Genomic DNA, 19,257 nt, shown 5'->3' with positions numbered 1-19,257 from the left:
ACAGTTAGAGAGGTATTAGCATTAGAAAACTGTCCCAACAGGCTGCCACCTCCAAGACCGCCATCAGTGCAGAGAAGGATTCATAGATAGCCGGAGGGGGGGGGGGGGGAGGGGCGTGGCCTCCGGTCCCAGTCTGTCGTGATTGACACTTTAAAAGTTACCTATAAACATACTTTCAATCAAAACTAAGATACACACCGTAGGCAATTTTTAAGCATTTATAATTTTTTATTTTTTTGTTGTTACTATGAATTGCGATTTACTGGTAAAATTGTATCTATACCAACACTACCTATTCCGCACACCTCCCCCACCCCACCCCTACCCCCACCCTCCTTCCCAACCCCTAAATCAATTTTCGAGAAAAACCTTGATCCGACACGATTCTGAACAATTTATGATAAAGTCAATATATGTCATAGTAGAACTAGGCTATATATAGGCTAAATCTGTGATAGTTCAATAATCTGTATGCATGACTGGGTAGAAAGACAAGATAGTTTTTACTTTATTTTGGGCCAATATTGAGAGTTACTTGCCCTGCGATGAATCTGTCTCGGTGTAATGAAGCAATGAATCATGACGCCTATACGTCCATATATAGTATGATTTATATCCAAAGAGTACCGTTAACTTATACATGCGTTTCCTAAAACCTCCCAAGTAAACACATAAATCTTTCTTCTTCATTTTTTATACCTGTAAAGACTCGCGCTTTTCTGTCAAATATAAATCCCTTCAATCCCTTTGATCATTGCTTCCACCGGTTTCCAGAAAGGATCAGAACATTGCCTAGTATTGGATCTTCAATTCGTAAGTTTTTTTTTCAGTTTTGTTTGTATGTTCGTGTGTGTGTTTTTGCGTGCGTGCATTTTTCTTTTGGTGTGTGTGTGTGTGTATGCGTCTTTGTGTGATTGTCTTTTCCTTTTTTCCTCTGTTTCCTTTACTTTCCATTCTTCCTTACTTAACAAACTCATATCGAATCTTGCAAAATAATAATTTCCATTATACAGTAAGGTTAAGGCAATGGTTCGACATGAGACGTGTTGAACATATATATTTACTGCTAAGAACCTCATTTATGAGCCAGGTAACAGAAAAGTGGTGATTCGAACACAATTAATAGCATATTATGGTTTAATATGGTCTTTTCTGTGGCCGTACTTCATAATACATAAACTGCAACACAAGTCTGGAGTTTAACAAATTTGTATTACTTGTTAACAAAAGTTGAGTGCAAACCTGACTAAAATCTTGCTGTAGGCCTACCATCAAATTGCCACTGGTGTTTTGGTTCAATTAATACAATAGCAACATGTGTCTATATCGACAGAAAAATGCCAATACATTTTTTCTTTCTACTGATAAACAATGATTATCTACTGGCATTTAGCTAGTAGATAGTCTAAATTTTCGACATCTACCGCTAAGAGTCCATTGACGGGGCGTGGCGTAAGAACCTCATTACCTCACTCCCTCAAGCGTCAAGGGACGGGGAGCATCATAAGTATAACCTTATAAGTATAAAACTAAAATCATCTCTTGGGCACTAATTTAACAAATACAAATTCCTCTGATGAAGTGTCTTAAATCCAGGGGGTTATACACAGGCGCCTAGCCAAGGGGGGGGGGCGAAGGGGGCAGCTCCCCCCCCCCCCCTTTGAGCATTATTTTTAATTTTTTTTTTAATGTTTTTTATGATATCGCTAGTATTTTCAAAAGAGAAAATGCTAAGATGCAACTTACAAGGCCTGGGAAGTGCCATTTCCAGCGATCTGGGAGGCATTTTCAGCCAAAATTTTCTTGTACGCTTCGCGCCAATCATGGTGGTGCTACGCTTAGATAGTTTGCAATGCAGAATCTACAGTTTCGCCCCTCCCATGGCAAATTCCTGGCTACGCGCCTGGTTATACATATACTTCTAATGCTCTGTGTCGTTGCAAATTCAAGTCTTTCTACTGTAACCATGATATTGATAAATATATGGTAGCATATATATATGGTTTTACCGCAAGGAGATGTCGACTCGATCAAGAGCACTTGGGTACCTGTTAGCTGTTTGATATTATCATACCATTATCCTTTTTCTACCTTATCCCGCTGAAGATCATGTGGTTTCTCGTGTTTACTAATTCAGCATAATTAAGAAAACGAAAACATTATGACACCTACCTGTTTTACTTTGATAACTAACTTATCAGCCATTTCTTGTCAAACATTCCATCAATGTTGTTGTTGTTGTTATTATTCATGATCGCTAAGTATCAATATCAAAAGAATATCAATATCATAATCAAATATCATTGTCCTCTATATATTATCCAAACATATAGTCAATTCGATTAAATCAAGATCGAAATGTTTACTTAATATTTATAATAATCATAATAATAATAATGGTGATTTATAACGCGCGCATTTCCACGCGGAAGGGTGCTCAAGGCTCGGGAGAGAAAGACAAAAAAGCAAAGCCCCCCCCCCTCCCCCCCCCAAAAAAAACGAACAAAATAATTATTGGTTAACATTGATGATTGCTTGCCGAATATCTTTTCTTTTCTATAATTTTAATATATCTGACAGAATCATTCGTATACCGACTAACTATAACTAACTAACCCGGTAATAACACTACAATGGCTTCATCTGTGTACATGTGTCTGTTGGTGGTCGTGCTGTTGATGACTACGATGGCTTACTACGTGAATGCAGGTAAGTAAAAAAGAATTAATTAATATGTTTTGAACGCTTCAAAAATCGAGCAGGTTTTGCCCAAACATTTTCTTTCAAACTCGAAAAAAAAGTTTTCAAAAGTACTTTCCACTGTTCCAGAAGGTTCTGAATTTCCAACTTATTCCCAAAAATTGCAGAGTTTTAAGATAAACAACTAAAATTTGCCACATATTATCACTTCATGTTGGAATTATGTGCGTAGGCAGGGGAGAGGTGGGGAAGGGGGGGTAGACAGGTTACATTCAATCAACCTCATGCTTAGGGGCTATACTAATACTGAGATCGTGGGTGGGGGGGGGGGTTGAACTGATCTATAATGTCGAGCGAGGAACCGAACTAAGTTCTTGGAGGGGAACACACATGGTAAGTTAAGATTCAGAACAGAGATAACGAAGATGATTGCAGGAGAAATAAAATGGTGTCAACTTTGTATGAGAGTACAGGCGAGAGGTATCTGACCGTGGCTCCCTTCAAAATAAAATAAAACTGTTAGCAAACTTCTTATCCACTAGAGAGCCTGTGTAGGAGAATATGTAATAGTAAGTTGGTCTGACGTTTCGATCCTAGCAGGATCTTCTTCAAAGGCTAAATGACAAGCTCCCTTGTTAGATAAATTGAAGAGGGACAGTAATTACAAAGATAACTGAGGATTCTCTACTGAACAACTTATTTACATAACAATAAGAAATATTTGCAGCTGTACCTGAGAATTCCTCTCACAGCAGTGAGGCATATTTTCCTTTTTGAATATATATACGTATGTACATATAAAGTAAAAACACAGACTCACGGCTTGAGAACGTTCGCATCCAGTGCACCGTGCCTGTGGAACTCACTTCCAGGACTTCTCAAATGTATCTTTTCACAAAAGCATATATGTTTTATGATTATGTTAAGCGATACTAGAATTATTTCATAGTTTGTTTGGCGCTATATAAAAATAATGTATTATTATTACTTGGTATACCAACAGAACCAGATGCATATTTATAAATATGAATGATCCATAACTTGCAGTGTTTCATTTGTAGTGTTCATGTTTATGTTTATATTTTCGGTCGATTTAACTCTTTCACCGATTAGAATCGTGCAAGTCCGGATCCATGACTTTTACCCCGATCCACGGCGGGAAAGATTGTAAAGTCTGTAGATGCAAGATTGGGGAGCTGGATTGTCTGATAGAGGCCGGCAGTTGCTGATCACGTGAGTAAAACAACAACAACAACTATATAGAACTGCATTTGCCTGCAAATACGCAGTATTCTAGTTAGTCTGGTCAAGACGTCTGTAATGTTCGTTTCTCTTGCGTACTTTTAATCTAACACGAAGCTCCCACGATACCGGTAATATGTTTGCACGATCGGGGGCGCTCGTCCGCATTATTGTAGCAGCTTATCATTACATCGCTATAGTCTCTATGCACTGCATGCTGTATATCTACACATCTTGGGATTATGTATGCATACGAGGGCGCTTGTCCACTGAATTAAGCTTACCCAAGGATCTGTCCGTTACAAACACTGTACAGATCAGTGGTAACAAACGTATCGAAAAGAAACTGAATAAATTGGGGGGCGCTATATAAGTAACACCACAGAGCTAACATAGAGAAGCTTTCGGCTGGCTCATACTGAAGCAGTTGCCTATAGCATACTTGGGTATTAACAAGACTATATTGTAGTGAGCGTGGAGTGCTTGTAGTATAAGGAAGAACTTTTCGGTTGTTCATGGGTGTTATTTTTTGGGGGGGGGGGGGTGGACAACACACCAGGGAATATAGTCAAGTAGGTACCTACACAGTGAGGGCGCTTGTGAGCTCCGTGACAGGTTCATAATAAGTTGGCTACGTAGCTATAGCTTGTGAAACTGCAAATGTACAGAGACTATATGAAACTATAAGTTTCAACTTCCAGTCATGTAGGTATCGTCCACTTGGCCAGTAATGCCAATATTGTAGCGCGCACACGCACTTCAATAATATGTATGTAAGTTGAAACTGCAATCACGAGGTTCAAATCTAGCCTAGATCTCACAATCAATCAGCTACGTAAGACATTTACAGAAATCAATATCACGATTTAAGTGAAAAATGTGTATGGTTGACTAACAAGTGAGAGTCAATTTCAAAGGACAAGCTAGAATTTTCTATCCTTCCCTCCCCCACCGTCTCCCCACCACCCCACTCCTTCTACACCACCCCACCTCCTCCCCGCCGCAACCTCCCATTTTCTTATCTTGTTTCTCTTTCTCGTAACGTTTCTTCAGATATCACCAACTTGCAACGTTAGTTTTTCGGTTTGGGATGATAAAGGTACGCGATGGTGGCGGTTGTCTTGTAGACGTAGATGGAAGTTTCATCTGGCCTGGACGATGAAAGATCGTAAAACAACTTGGAACTGATTACTCCTGGGACGACGAGCATTGTTGTCTTAGCAACTGAAACTCTTGATCGACCAATTTATACAATCTCAGATTAGCTGCAAAGGGTGTAGCCTACAGTCGCTTGAAGATGGTGGTGGTATCTGCGCATGCGTAAATGTTATATATATATATCTATATACATAATATATGTGAATATATATATATATATATATATGAATATATATATATAAATATATATAATAAATATATTTGAGTCAAGCAATAAACGAGGGTATGACAAAATAACTTGTTCTCTTGTCATTGGTTTTGTAAATATGAATTAAGAAGTATTAATCCTCGCAAGCCTTCCCCTTCGTCAACACCGCCCCCCCCCCCACACGTACCCTCTCCCGATCAACTTATGTTTCTGAAACTTCACTTGACCTGTCTTCATTTGCGTTTTTGTCGTTCGAATTTAATATCCATAGACCCCAGCAACAACGCCACCCCCTCCCTCCACCTCCCCCCTCCCTCTCCCTCCGGAGGAAAATATCTCAAATAAAACACATCTCTCTCGCACCGAATTATAAATAATGAAGTTAGAATTGAATAAAACCTTCCCAAGCTAAAGATCCTAGAATTTTTGTAATTCCGCACATTACACCTTGAGACCGTTCAACGACAGAGACAAAGGTTTATCACCTTTCTAATTTTTATTAAAATTACATAAACCAATATCATTATATTTCTTCTTTTTCTTCTTAAAATTCACATTTGTTTTTACCATTTATATCAAAGTGAGATCATAACAAAACGTTCCACCTCCACACTGTAATGTCTCTTCCTTTTTTTTTTGCGGGGGTGGGGGTGCAGGGGGGGGAGGTGTTGGAAGACTTGATGTTTAAGGCAGCGTTAAATTAAGGCTAAAGTACTCAAGGAAGTCATTTGTAGTCCTTGGTGTCATTTAGTCGACGTAAAAGTAGCCATTACTATCATTCAGAAAAGTATCGGAGCACGATACGATATCTAATTAAGAAGTGTCTATCAATGCTAGTATATATTTAACCATTTTTTTCCAAAGCTCATTTGGAGAATTTTTTTTTTCTTTTCGATTTTCGTGGTGATACTAAAAACATAACATTATATATGTTTATAGGTGCAGCTTGTACTTTCAAATTTATCATAAAAAATAAACTGAAATAATTTTTTTTTAATATATATATTTGTTTCTGGAATTGTCATTAATTTGTGTTAATTTCTAACACGGGCGTCGAAATGTTCTAAAAGTTCCATCGTTCAAAGTAAGTTATGAATTCCTTCAACTCATCAGGCGCAAACACGCGTAATGAATATGATATATTTGATATATAAATATATATATATATATATATATATATATATATATATATATATATATATATATATATATATGTATATATATATATATATTATTAACATTAATCCTTATCAATATTACTATACAATTAGAAACAGCTGCTACTCTTCATTAGTTGTTGAATTTTAATTTGTACCGTTTCACCCCTCCCCTATCTCAATTAATTTATTTTTACGGAACTTGGTCATGGACTCTTGATATACCTAATGATAATAAATATATATATTTATGTTTGTACATCACTGGATAAAATGAACAGAATGATATTTTACACTTCACACCGTCATATATCACACATAGCCCTCTACACCCTTCCTCCTCCCCTTCCCACCACTACCCCCTCCTTATTATTAAGTCTTACATTCAGACTCCTCAGCTTGCATTTCATGTTCTAATGTTATGCTACTGCTGAAATAAACTTTATGTAGTGTCATGTGGCGGCCATATTTTCCGCACTTGTTTGGAAACATCTGCAGTTTAGTATCCTGAGTTGATTAGTCGATCCACATCCTCTCCTCCGTGAAAACAAATAAGCAAAATAAAGATAAAACCAAATGCGATGAAACATTAAACATACAAGCACCAGTAGTTTTGTTTTCGATGCCTAATTAGAGCCTAATTGTCTCTAGTTTGTTACTTGAATGATTTACACCCTGAGCATGATAACAGCCTATCAGGCGAAATGAAAAATTTTGTATTTCACGGTTCGGGGAGGGATTTTGTTTATCATTATAGGCGTCTCTGTTTGTGATATCTGTCATACCATTTGCTACACATTCATTTCTTATTTACGGCTTGGCTTGCCTTTATTAAAGAGTGGTTATACTGTGTAAATTGTCAGATTCAAAGCACCAGGGGTGCACTCTGTACAATTATAACACTTGGGCTATACGCTCTCAATGACAGTTATACAAAGCCAATTTAAACGCATTCACACACCAGTAGAATCACTGTGGTCGAGTGGTAATGACTTCGGTCTGTGACACAAGATCCGGGAGTTCGATTCCTACCTTTGCCTGATGAGTCCCACAAGGACGAAACCGGTCGTGAAGTGGAATTTGTCTGGTGTGATGTTCTTTATGTATATACAATATATAAATATATATATATATATAATTAGGATAGAATCGAAAAGTGTAAGACGTCAGATCACTGCCCCGATGTGCCTCATCGCCTCCTCCAACCATAACATGCTACCTTCCTGTCACCGTCCAGCCACGTGTCTCTCCGACCCGGCCCACAAAGTTCAAATTTAAAAATAAATCTCTCACTTCCGATCTCTCATTTTAGGAGTATTTTATTTACCGGTCAGGGGCTTTCGCCCCTGGCTCGCTGAATCGCCATTCGGCGGAAACAGCTATTTACAAGACAATCTATGCTATTTTACGCCAATCCAGTCCTTGAAGCCAGCCACCACTCATCGCCTCCCTCCAAACATGCTACGTTCCATCCTGCCATTCTCCAGCCACGTTCAGCACGTCTCCCAGACCAGGCCCACAAAGTTCTCAAGTTCTCTAAGTCATATTTACACACGCTCAAATTTTCAGATCTCAAACCATGGGGTCTTATTTTTACCGGTCAGGGGCTTTCGTCCCTGGCTCGCTGAAGCGCCTTACGGCGGAAACAGCTTATTACAAAACATATCGTAACGTATCCGATGTACTCTGACCTCTTCGATATAAACTGTGAGGAAATAATTTAATACAAGTAAGGTCACTTACCGAAACGCTCGCTTATTAATAATTCTCCATGCATGTAGCGTGTAGCGTGGCTTGTCTCGTAAAGGTCACAAAGTCATACGATAAAGTTCTTTGGCGACGACGTATCTGGCAACATTAAAATCATGTAGCGTGTATAAACATTGAGTTCAGATGGAAGTCATAAAGAAAGTAAGATTAACATGTTAAGAGGGAGACTTCAGGTGGCTGAAGTTCATTCTTTTAAAATAAGTTGTGGAAATTATCTTCAGTTTCTTTTAGGGGAAATACCACACCCTATAGAATAGCATGTTGCATTAATGAGGGTAAATTTATTTTTCTTTAATCCAAAAAAAAAAACCTGAAATTTTCTAAAAGTATCTGGAAACATTTGTGATGTCACCATTGCAATTGAGATGAATTTTTGTATTTAAAAGATACTTGTAATTTATCCAATTGGTGGGGGGGGGGGTAATATTTTGACAAATAAAAATTTCAATTTTATGGCACTAGAAATGCGTAGAATATTGGCAAGTCAAAATATATTCCAAATGTATATTTCTAGGATCCATTATGAACAATTTTTTCATTGAAGAGGTAGAACATTTGAAGAAATACGAAAAGATACACATTTGATATACATTTTCATACAGAGAAACAATTCATAGAAAGAAAGTAAAATATTTGACTTTATTTATATATTTCATGCTGTTCAAGTCTGGCAGAGTTGAAAATAAAGTTACATTTGCAGCCAATATCTTTTTTTCTTAGATATATTCCAAGAATACTTTATAGTCATCACGCGATATGGATCCAAGATCAAAACTTATTTTAAGTTAAATCGCTCAGTTCAGACCGCATTATTGCAATATATTACGAATGATGGATCACGTGACCTCAAGAAAACCTTTGTTTCAACCGTGACCTTAGTACTGTCGCATTTTATAATTACAACAGAAGCCTTATTCATTTATCCCCTGTAGTGCATTTATAGGAGTTCATGTGAAGTCTAACTGGACATTATTTGTTTATGTAAACTTGCACATGGAATGTTTTCTTATAGTTTTATTTGAAATAACTTACTTGTTAGTTTTGTCTAAGCTATACTTCGCTTTTGAAAAAAAAAAAGAACTTTATCTTGTACTTTATGCTGAACTGTTTTTGGACAAGCGACAGCCTGTAACAGATAGATAATAGTTTAGTATATATATATATATATTTTTAATGTGTTTTATTTTAAGTAACTTACTTGTTAGCTTTATCTTAGCAATATTTCGCATTTGAAAAGAGAACTTTATCTTGACTTTAATGTTAAACTGGTTTGAGACAAGCGACAGCCTGTAGCAGATTGATAATATTGTAGTATATTTTATATTTTTTATGTGTTTTATTTGAAATAACTGTGAAGTTAGCTCTATCTTAGCTATATTTCGCTTTTGAAAAAGAGAACTTTATCTCGTACTTTATGTTAAAATGTTTTGGAACAAGCGGCAGCCTGTAGCAGATTGATAATATTGTAATATATTTTATATTTTTATGTGTTTTTTTAAATAACTGGGTAAGTCAGCATTATCTTAGCTATATCTCGCTTTTGAAAAAGAGAAATTTATCTTGTATTTTATGTTAAACTGTTTTGGGACAAGCGATAGACTGTAGCAGATATATAATAGTTTAGTATATTTTATATTTATTATGTACTTTATTTTAAATAACTTGGTAGTTAGCTTTACTTTAGCTATATTTCGCCCTTGAAAAGAGAACTTTATCTTGATTTTTATGTTTAACTGTTTTGTGACAAGCGACATCCTCTAGCAGATAGCTATTAGTTTATTATATTTTATATTTTGTATGTGTTTTATTTTAAAGTACTTACTTGTTAGCTTTATCTTAGCTATATTTCACTTTTGAAAAGAGACCTTTATTTTGACTTTAATGTTAAACTGTTTTGAGACAAGCGACAGCCTGTAGCAGATAGATAATAGTTTAGTATATTTTATATTTTTTATGTGTTCTGTTTTAAATAACTTGGTAGTTAGCTTTATCTTAACTATTTTTGCTACTTTTAGCTACTTTTGAAAAGAGGAATGCAGTTTTAACAGTAAGGTATATTTTTTGTTTAAGTCATAAAGCTGTTTGCTGCTTTCATTTTTATTATAATTATTATTGTGTGTTTGTTTGTTTTGATATCTGATCATTTGAAGTTCATTTTACATTTTGATCCAGAGCGAACTTGAAGCAAACAAGTGTGACGTCATAAATGAACAACTATATCAAGGACAGGTTTTGTTTTCCGTCAAAACTTGAGTCAAATGTTCCCACTTTATAAGTAGATGAATTCACTGTATGGTAAATGTTTATCGTTTACAAGTATATTGCAACGTGCACATTGGGTTAATTAAGAAGGGGGCTTTTTCATTCCGCCAGCGGTACATTTCGTCATAAAAAATGTGCTCTTTCCCGCCATAGAAAAGGGCCATTCCGCCGTATTATCTCGCACTTTTTGTATGGCGGTAAGAGAACATTTATTGTGGGTGCACTGTAGGCATACATGCACTTATGTTGCTTCGCTTCACACTACCTACGTCCACAAAATCGGTCATTTTAATCGAGAATCAAAATCCGTCTTTTTAATAAACAATCAGCTTAATTAATTTCGATTTGTTCAACCAAGTATTATATATTTGAAGACAGTGTATTGACTCTTACGAACTTACAATTGAAACCTGTACATTAAAGACTGTGTATTAATTAATTCCCCAGCGAGCCGTCACATTTGAAGACGGTGTACTGACCTATCCTTCACAGCAATTCAAAGAAAGTTTCACAGATACATTCCTGTACACCATGGTTCCTACAGTTCCTACAGTGTACCTTTCAACCATTATAGTTATCCAGCCTTTCCGCCATGGCGGAAATGATTGAAACATATGGCGGAAAGCTATGGCGGTATGTACCGTACCTATGGAGGAATGACAGTAGATCCGCCATTAACAACCCCTACAGAGAAAGTTGACAGAATTACACAATCTAAGGTCAAACTCCCGATATAGTGCGAAATACAAAACAAAAAACAAATTAAAATTGTGATAATTCGTGCAAATGTTTAATACCCTGACAAGGAAGATAATCCGTCCCTCTGGAAGAAATAATAAAAGATCAAAAAAGTCAATCTTGGTTAAAAAAAATACAAACAAAACTTTAAATTATCAGGTCAACCGCCGAAAGAATACTTTCAAAAACTGACTAAATTTGGTCACTCATTATGTTCCAGTTGCGTTGACATAGCTTTCTTTTTGTAGGTCCTAATTATACAAGGACTGGTGATTTGATGATTATTACGGTAAGTGGGATTACAAACGGAAGGCCGAAAAGTAAATTTGTCTTATTGCAATTAGTTTTCGAAATTAAAAGAAAAACAACGTGAACAAAACTAATAGCTCTTGTCCGGAGTGTTGTTGACCGGTCATTGAGTGGTAATATCATTGCTGATATAAATCAAAGCGACCAATCGAATTATGCGCCACGCTCTAATTTGCATAGGACGCTTTCTAGTCCTATTTCCTTATCATATTTGGCTCAAAATCTACCGTCAGGCTCTATCGCATCAGCGCATCTGAACCGGAGCAGTGGGGAGGATGGGTTGGAGGGGGGGGGGGGAGGGGGTACGTACCCCAATTTTGTGAAAAACATCAAAGTGAAATTGTTTAGTTAAGAAAAAATTCCCTGTATCCATTTTGATAATGAAGAAGCTTGTATCCTTTTTTTGGTGCAAAAGTCTCCTTTTGTTGAGAAGCAAACTTCCATTTGAAAATGCTCAATATTGTGAGAAAAATTCCAGCCCATAGGTAATTATATAGAACATTTTATGCACCCATGGAACATCAGGAAAAAGTTGTACGAAGATTAAAACTAAATAATTCATATTTCATACTCCATTAAGCAAGATTCTTGGAATCGATGCGAAGCTAAAAATGCATAAATGGTTTTGATTAATGCCATTTCAACATTTTATTACCATTCAGGTGCCGAGAAGTCTCAGGATGTCTACAGAAGCACACATTTGTTCAATATTATTAACATGTTGAGTAAGTAGAACTTCCTCTCCGTATTGGAAGACAGCTGTTCATGTAACTAAAACGAATGTCATACACCAAGCATTCATAAATGAAATGACTGATATAAAAAAATGGTCTCATCTAACCCTCCCTCACCCCTCCACAGACATCTCCCTCGACCTTCCCCAGACCTCAACCCCTCCCTTTTCACCCCACCACCGGTTCTTGGCGATACATATTTTAACGAAAGGGTGAGTCACTTAAGATAGAACAGAATGAACATGTTTGATTGTCAAGAAATAAAACAAAGGAGTTCTTTGTTTGGTTTAGAAGACGGAGTCAGCTAAAAACAAAGAAAGAAGACAATATTAAACAAAGAAAGAGCTATTGTTGAAACAAATATTGGTAACAATTGTTTGTCAGGGTCAACAGTTGTTAGTGTAACACTACATGATTTTAAGTGCTGTGTTCTTATAGTTACATCATTTCACAAATAACTATGTATTCCTGTAAGCTATGTTATTAAAAATTCAATATTGCAAAATTTATATCTATCCATTTATCTATTCACCTTTTTTTCGAAGTCGATTAACATCGCTAAGAATCAAACTATGCAAATAGAGAAAGCAATTATTTTGCAGTTCAAAATCATTTGTGAAGTTCCTTTCAGATCATTCACGTATTATGTCCTTCTCATAAAAAATTTGCACCACCCCGCTCCCGCCCCGAATGGTACTAGCCGCTGAATTATTCAAATACTTTTCAACCATTTCGAGTTAGTTAAACAATACAACTTTCTGCTTAAATGATTGTTTGTCAGGGTGAACAGTTGTTAGTGTAACACTACATGATTTTAAGTGCTGTATTCTTATAGTTACATCATTTCACAAATAACTATGTATTCCTGTAAGCTATGTTATTAAAAATTCAATATTGCAAAATTTATATCTATCCATTTATCTATTCACCTTTTTTTCGAAGTCGATTAACATCGCTAAGAATCAAACTATGCAAATAGAGAAAGCAATTATTTTGCAGTTCAAAATCATTTGTGAAGTTCCTTTCAGATCATTCACGTATTATGTCCTTCTCATAAAAAATTTGCACCACCCCGCTCCCGCCCCGAATGGTACTAGCCGCTGAATTATTCAAATACTTTTCAACCATTTCGAGTTAGTTAAACAATACAACTTTCTGCTTAAATGATTGTTTGTCAGGGTGAACAGTTGTTAGTGTAACACTACATGATTTTAAGTGCTGTGTTCTTATAGTTACATCATTTCACAAATAACTATGTATTCCTGTAAGCTATGTTATTAAAAATTCAATATTGCAAAATTTATATCTATCCATTTATCTATTCACCTTTTTTTCGAAGTCAATTAACATCGCTAAGAATCAAACTTTGCAAATAGAAAAAGCAATTATTTTGCAGTTCAAAATCATCTGTGAAGTTCCTTTCAGATCATTCACGTATTATGGCCTTCTCATAAAACTTTGCACCACCCCGCTCCTGCCCCCAAATGGTACTAGCCGCTGAATTATTCAAATACTTTTCAACTTTTTCGAGTTAGTTAAACAATACAACTTTCTGCTTAAATGATGTATACCATCTGAGCATGTTAGGTATGTGTATCCTACAAACCATGGCACATGTAACCATGTAAATGAGACCCATAAATATAATGCTTGATCAGTTTCTTAAATTTGTGTACATAATTAATCCAACTAAATAGGTCTTGGTTGATGGTATTATTGTCATTTTTATTTGCTCTCTGATGAGTAATTTTGTTTTTATATAAGATCATTTTCCGACTCATTTGTTTGCTTAATTCCCCCATATCATGTCACGCCTTGTCCTTAAGTGCAAATGTCTTATCATTGTCCCACGAGAATACAAGTTAAGTACCTTAAAGATGCAAAAACAAAGAAGAATTTGTTAGTATAAAACATTAAAGAAAGACAAAAGGAATTGTCTCCTTTATAAGGCGATCACTTTTTACGTTCAAGTCATTCTGAAACTTTCAAACAACTATTGAAAAGCAGTATATCTTTGGTCAGCTTTCCAAGGTAAGAGATTTTTTTTTTCATTTCTGTTTGTTTTTTGGTCAAATCGTCCTCAGTAGTATAGTCACTTAAATTGAGGTTGTTTTAAACTTTTCTCAAAATTGTGTTATTAATTTAAAAATGATAGGTCTTACCTTTGTATGAATTCAATTTGGCCAGGAAATGCTTGTTAAAATAAAACACATGTTTGAAGTAGTATGACTTTCTACAATTTCAACAACAAAAAAGTCATATCTTTTTCTTTAAATCGTTCACTCTCTCAAGAACTAACAATAATATTGAAAAGGAATACCCAAAAACAGCAAGATGGCAGAATATCTTATATGACTAAATTAACAAAAGTAATATTTAGTTGAACCAAAATATGAAATGCTTATTCTCACCTAAAAGTCTCATGTAGCTCGAAAGTTGATTTTTGTTTTCCTATTCGGATAGGACATATTTAATAACTCATATATGTTGTATGTTAACCTATTCATGTAAGCAAAAATCCGCCGTTCTGTGTTTATAAATGACTAGGAATAGATTCACTCCTAATGTATGTATACAGTGTAAGTATTTTTTTCTTTCATTTTTCATTTGCATTCAATTCTTCTGCACACCACATTAAGGTAAAAAGAAAGAAAAGTTCGTCTCATGGCATCAAAAGGGACATTTGCTTTATCAATAACGCAAAGAATCTCTTAGCAGTTTAATTTCTTTGTGCTTTTTGTTATTGTTATTAAGTATAAATACATTTCAACACTGAAGAAAAATGAAAGCTTATGCTTGTAAATATCATAACTTGGAACGCTTTTGTTAATTCTGCAAAGGTAAATAAAATGTTGGCATAAAAATTTGTCAGGCTATGCAATTTCATTTTGTTCTCATAATCATATCCAAAAACACAAGTGTACAGTGTAAGTACAGGCTTAGTGTTCGCTACGTTTTTTTTTCTTTCGTTTTAGTCATTCTTCATGCAACAATGTGTATAGATAGGGACCTGTGACTTTACATGTCACTTTGTTTTGAAGTGCTCCGGTTGGTGTACGGGATGTCCCCGATGGGACACGTATATGTGTTGCACTGTAGTGCCACGACCGCGGCTGTTTGAATTGTGCACACTTAAAGGTTGGGTGAATGTGGCAAGTTATCCCAAATGATCAGAGTTTAACTGTTGTAAAGTGTTAGTGTGAGAAGGCATTAATAAACGGCTGTTAACACCAATGTGTATTGATAGGGACCTGTGACTTTATTTGTCAATATATTGACGTGCTCCGGTTGGTGGACGGGATGTCCCCGATGGGACACGTATATGTGTTTCACTGTAGTGCCACGACAGCGGCTGTTTGAATTTTGCAAACTTAAAGATTAGGTGAATGTAAAAATTATACCAAATGATCAGGGATTAACTGTTGTAAAATATTAGGGTGAGAAGGCCTTAATAAACGGCTGTTAAACCTTCATTATTCTAACAGTTTAGGAAACTGTGCTGATTTATGAACAGGTCAAATCTATTATTTCTTGACAAAAGCTAGGTATTAATTAACTTATGCGTTGCATTACACTATTTAATTTGATTACAGACTGTATAGGTATCAATGGGACACTAACGTTGTGCTAGTGGACCATGTGCGTGTGTAGCTTATTTACGTTTTGATGTAAGATGTCCAAAACACCTCAGTACTCCGACAGTAAAAAAAAAATCAGATTATAATTGAGAAGTTTAGACGTCTTCTTGACTTGTGTTCTTAAAATTTCTATAAAAAATTAAAAAAATCTACATTTTCTTTCTTTCTTTTCTAATCGAAGCTCAACTCACGCGTAAATCCAAAATGGCTTCCGTTCGATTCGTTTTTCTCGTCTTGGTAGTGCTGTCTGCCGTCTCCATGTTTGCTATGGTGAATGCAGGTGAGTTTCACGCATCCGACGGTTGCAGAATGGTCACCAACAGCTACTGCGTTCTACAGTCTTGGATTCTACTGTTTTTTTTCCTCGATAAAGTCAAATCATAACATAACAGAAAGAGGTTATTAGCGTCACTTATATAGTTTAGTTCATCTCAAATGGTGAAAATAAGTCGAGACGTCAATTCTGGCAATACTCGTAAGTTTCGTTTGCATGTATTCTTATATGATACGATGTCTGCGCGAATAATTTCATCGGAAGGAAAAGTACACTACTCTTTTATTTATTATTCGTTAATTTTGATCACAAAAACATATATATCTTGTGTTAGGATGACTTGTACTTAGTTTAATAAATGGCGCTTCATCTTAATTAGTTATATAGTAGGTTTGGTCAAATTATCGATGTTAGTCAACTGACGTCAGAAAGTTAACATGTTTCCGATTTTTGCGTGAGTTAAGGAATCCAATTTTATTTAGAAATTCCATTTTTCTCTTGTCATCACAGCTCATCTCTCCTCAAAATCCAAAATGGTTTCAATTTCAGTTTTGAAATCAAATACATACATTTTTTTTTCGGAAAGCTATCAAAGAGATTATAGATTGGTATATTATTTTACGAGATGGAGCAACAGATATTGTATTCAATGTTGTTTTAATCTTTTCGGGGAAGGGAAGGGGTCTTCTATGGGCTAGAACGATGACCTCAATTCGATATAGACTCCCGTGCATACTGCGTGTTGCGTTAGGTGCGGAATTATATGTTCTATGTTAACAAACATAGGAAGTTGTATGCCAGCTGGAATATTACCAGATACAAAATTTTAACGCAGAGAGGTTGATTCCAATCCTAGCGAGAATCCCTATAAAAACATCACAGGATTCATTAGGAATTAAAATAAATCAGTTATACAAGATTATATATATATATTTTATCAAATCATTCACGTGGAAGGTTTAGTTCGCTAAGGTTTTATAAGGCCGAATTTATTATGTTAAATTTTTAATTACCATTTTTAGTCTAAAAATATCGACAATGCATGCATGTTGTTGTTGTTATTGGTTTGTGGTTTCTCTTTTAGATCTGGATGATTTTGTAATTTTTTGTAATTTTTATTATTTTTTTTATTTTGTTATCTTTTATATTATTTTTTTTATTTTGTTATCTTTTATATTATTTTTTATATTTTTTAAATTTATGTTTTGTATTATTTTGTATTTTTGTTATTTTTTATATTATTTTTTTATATTTTGTTATTTTTTATATGATTTTCATATTTTGTTATTTTGTACAGGTTGTTCACCAAACACGTTTACGTACACTACTACCCATGACGGTAGATGTAAAGTGTGCCAGTGCGTCAGTGGTGAATATGAATGCACAAAGGAAGACGGTCCCTGCTAGGGTACATGTAGAGGTAATTATCATTTTTTTTTTCAAATTATTCAGCAGTGTATATAAAAATATAATATTGAACTATCAAAATACAAAGGGGTGGGGTGGCGGGTGGGGTGGGGGTGGTGAGAACTGTGGATATCATGTCCACAGATGTTTTCAACCTTTTAATTGGCTGTTTTGTATGCTGTTTGGCGAAAGTTTTTATTATAATTGCGTCAAATTATACATTTTGCTGATGTAGTGAGTTTACAACACTCAACGATCCACCACAAAGAAATCTCGGACATTGTATCCACAGTTGTTTGACATTTGGCTATTGTAACATTGGTATAAGAGTAGCGTTTTAATCAAATATTTTAATCATATATTTGACTTTACAACACACGAGGGAGGAAATTAGTATTGTACGTCAAGGCAGAACAGGAACGAATCATGGATATGACCATATATTTACAAGGTTCAGCCTCTTAATATACCGCATGCCATGATATATTGACATATCCATCAAATTGTAAAACAATATCTGTACTCAAGATAACAACAAATATTACGATATGCGGCGGAAAGTCAGTTAGGTTTCTTGTTTTTTTTTTTAATTTGTTTAATTATGTTATAAGTAGTTATTATGGAATGTTAAAAGATCTATGGCGCATTTTAATATGAAAAAAATATTTATTTCACACAGTGGTTAAATACATTTTCCTTCATTCGAAATTCGGAATGATGAAATGACGCTGAATATTTCAGTCACATGTTTCCGTTTAACTTGTTTTGATGATGGGAGAACGAGAAGGGAGGGGGTGGGGGAGGTAACGTCAACAATCTTAATACTGAATCAACCCCATCACTGAAACATTCTTAAAAAAAGTATCGCTTTAATGGTTTGTTTGTTTGAAGCTTTAAAGTAACTAACTTCCCATAAATCACAAACTTAGTAATTTTGTTTTGCCTTTTATGTTTTATTTCAGGAAATGCGACAACTTCCTTGGAACTCTGTGTCTGGTTTTCTCGTCTTATCTCGTTACTCTCTTCTAGCGTACTGCCTGTGGCCACTGGCTATGCCTTTTCATTTCTTGTTACTTTGGTTAAACAACATTTTCTTAACATCCATCATGTCCTCTGGTGACCAAATTGTTGCTTCTTAAATTGTCTATCCGTGTCACTACGTTTTGTTGTCCCTGCAATATGGCATTGGAAATTTAAATAGTTCTACAAGCGCAGCCGAAACGTTCAGCCAAAAACATTTTACATTTCTGAAACAATCAGACACATTAAAATTGAAAATCAAAACTGATTTTGAAAATTCGAACGTTAACATTCTCCCAGATAAGACTGAATTATTTTGTAAGCCAGAATATTTCGATTGGATTCTGTTTAAATTCAATTTATTACTATATCACGTAATCATCATCAAAACATAATGTACTTGCATTTTAAGTTAATTTACACAGTGTGATGTTTGACGTTTCTGTTGATAATAAATAGTTAAGAGAGCATTTCACTTTATCTCTTGTTTTTTCTTGTTGTTTGTCGCCGTGTGGGTGGGTGTGGTTGGAAGGGGGGGTATATATTTCAATAAGATCATGATCAGGCTCAAATAACAGAAGACAGAGTTTTAATGAAAGCTTACGGAAAGGTATTCGGTCAGACACACTGGCATGAAGAC

At 35.2% G+C, this 19,257-nt stretch overlaps 2 long non-coding RNA genes across 2 annotated transcripts; both read left to right on the top strand.

Annotated features, from left to right (window-relative positions):
- The first annotated feature begins 703 nt into the window (after positions 1-703).
- On the top strand, positions 704-5,397 carry LOC139982933 (uncharacterized). Its single transcript, XR_011798431.1, has 4 exons — positions 704-813; positions 2,581-2,709; positions 3,814-3,933; positions 4,996-5,397. It is a non-coding gene; the product is annotated as an uncharacterized lncRNA (long non-coding RNA).
- An 8,780-nt stretch (positions 5,398-14,177) lies between these two features.
- On the top strand, positions 14,178-19,087 carry LOC139982925 (uncharacterized). Its single transcript, XR_011798430.1, has 4 exons — positions 14,178-14,309; positions 16,098-16,196; positions 17,488-17,610; positions 18,560-19,087. It is a non-coding gene; the product is annotated as an uncharacterized lncRNA (long non-coding RNA).
- Positions 19,088-19,257: the final 170 nt, after the last annotated feature.

This window comes from Apostichopus japonicus, chromosome 16 (genome assembly GCF_037975245.1).
Source record: "Apostichopus japonicus isolate 1M-3 chromosome 16, ASM3797524v1, whole genome shotgun sequence".
NCBI classification, from domain to species: domain Eukaryota; kingdom Metazoa; phylum Echinodermata; class Holothuroidea; order Aspidochirotida; family Stichopodidae; genus Apostichopus; species Apostichopus japonicus.
Note: the sequence above shows the minus strand (reverse complement) of the source record. Positions and strands in the feature narration are given on the sequence as shown.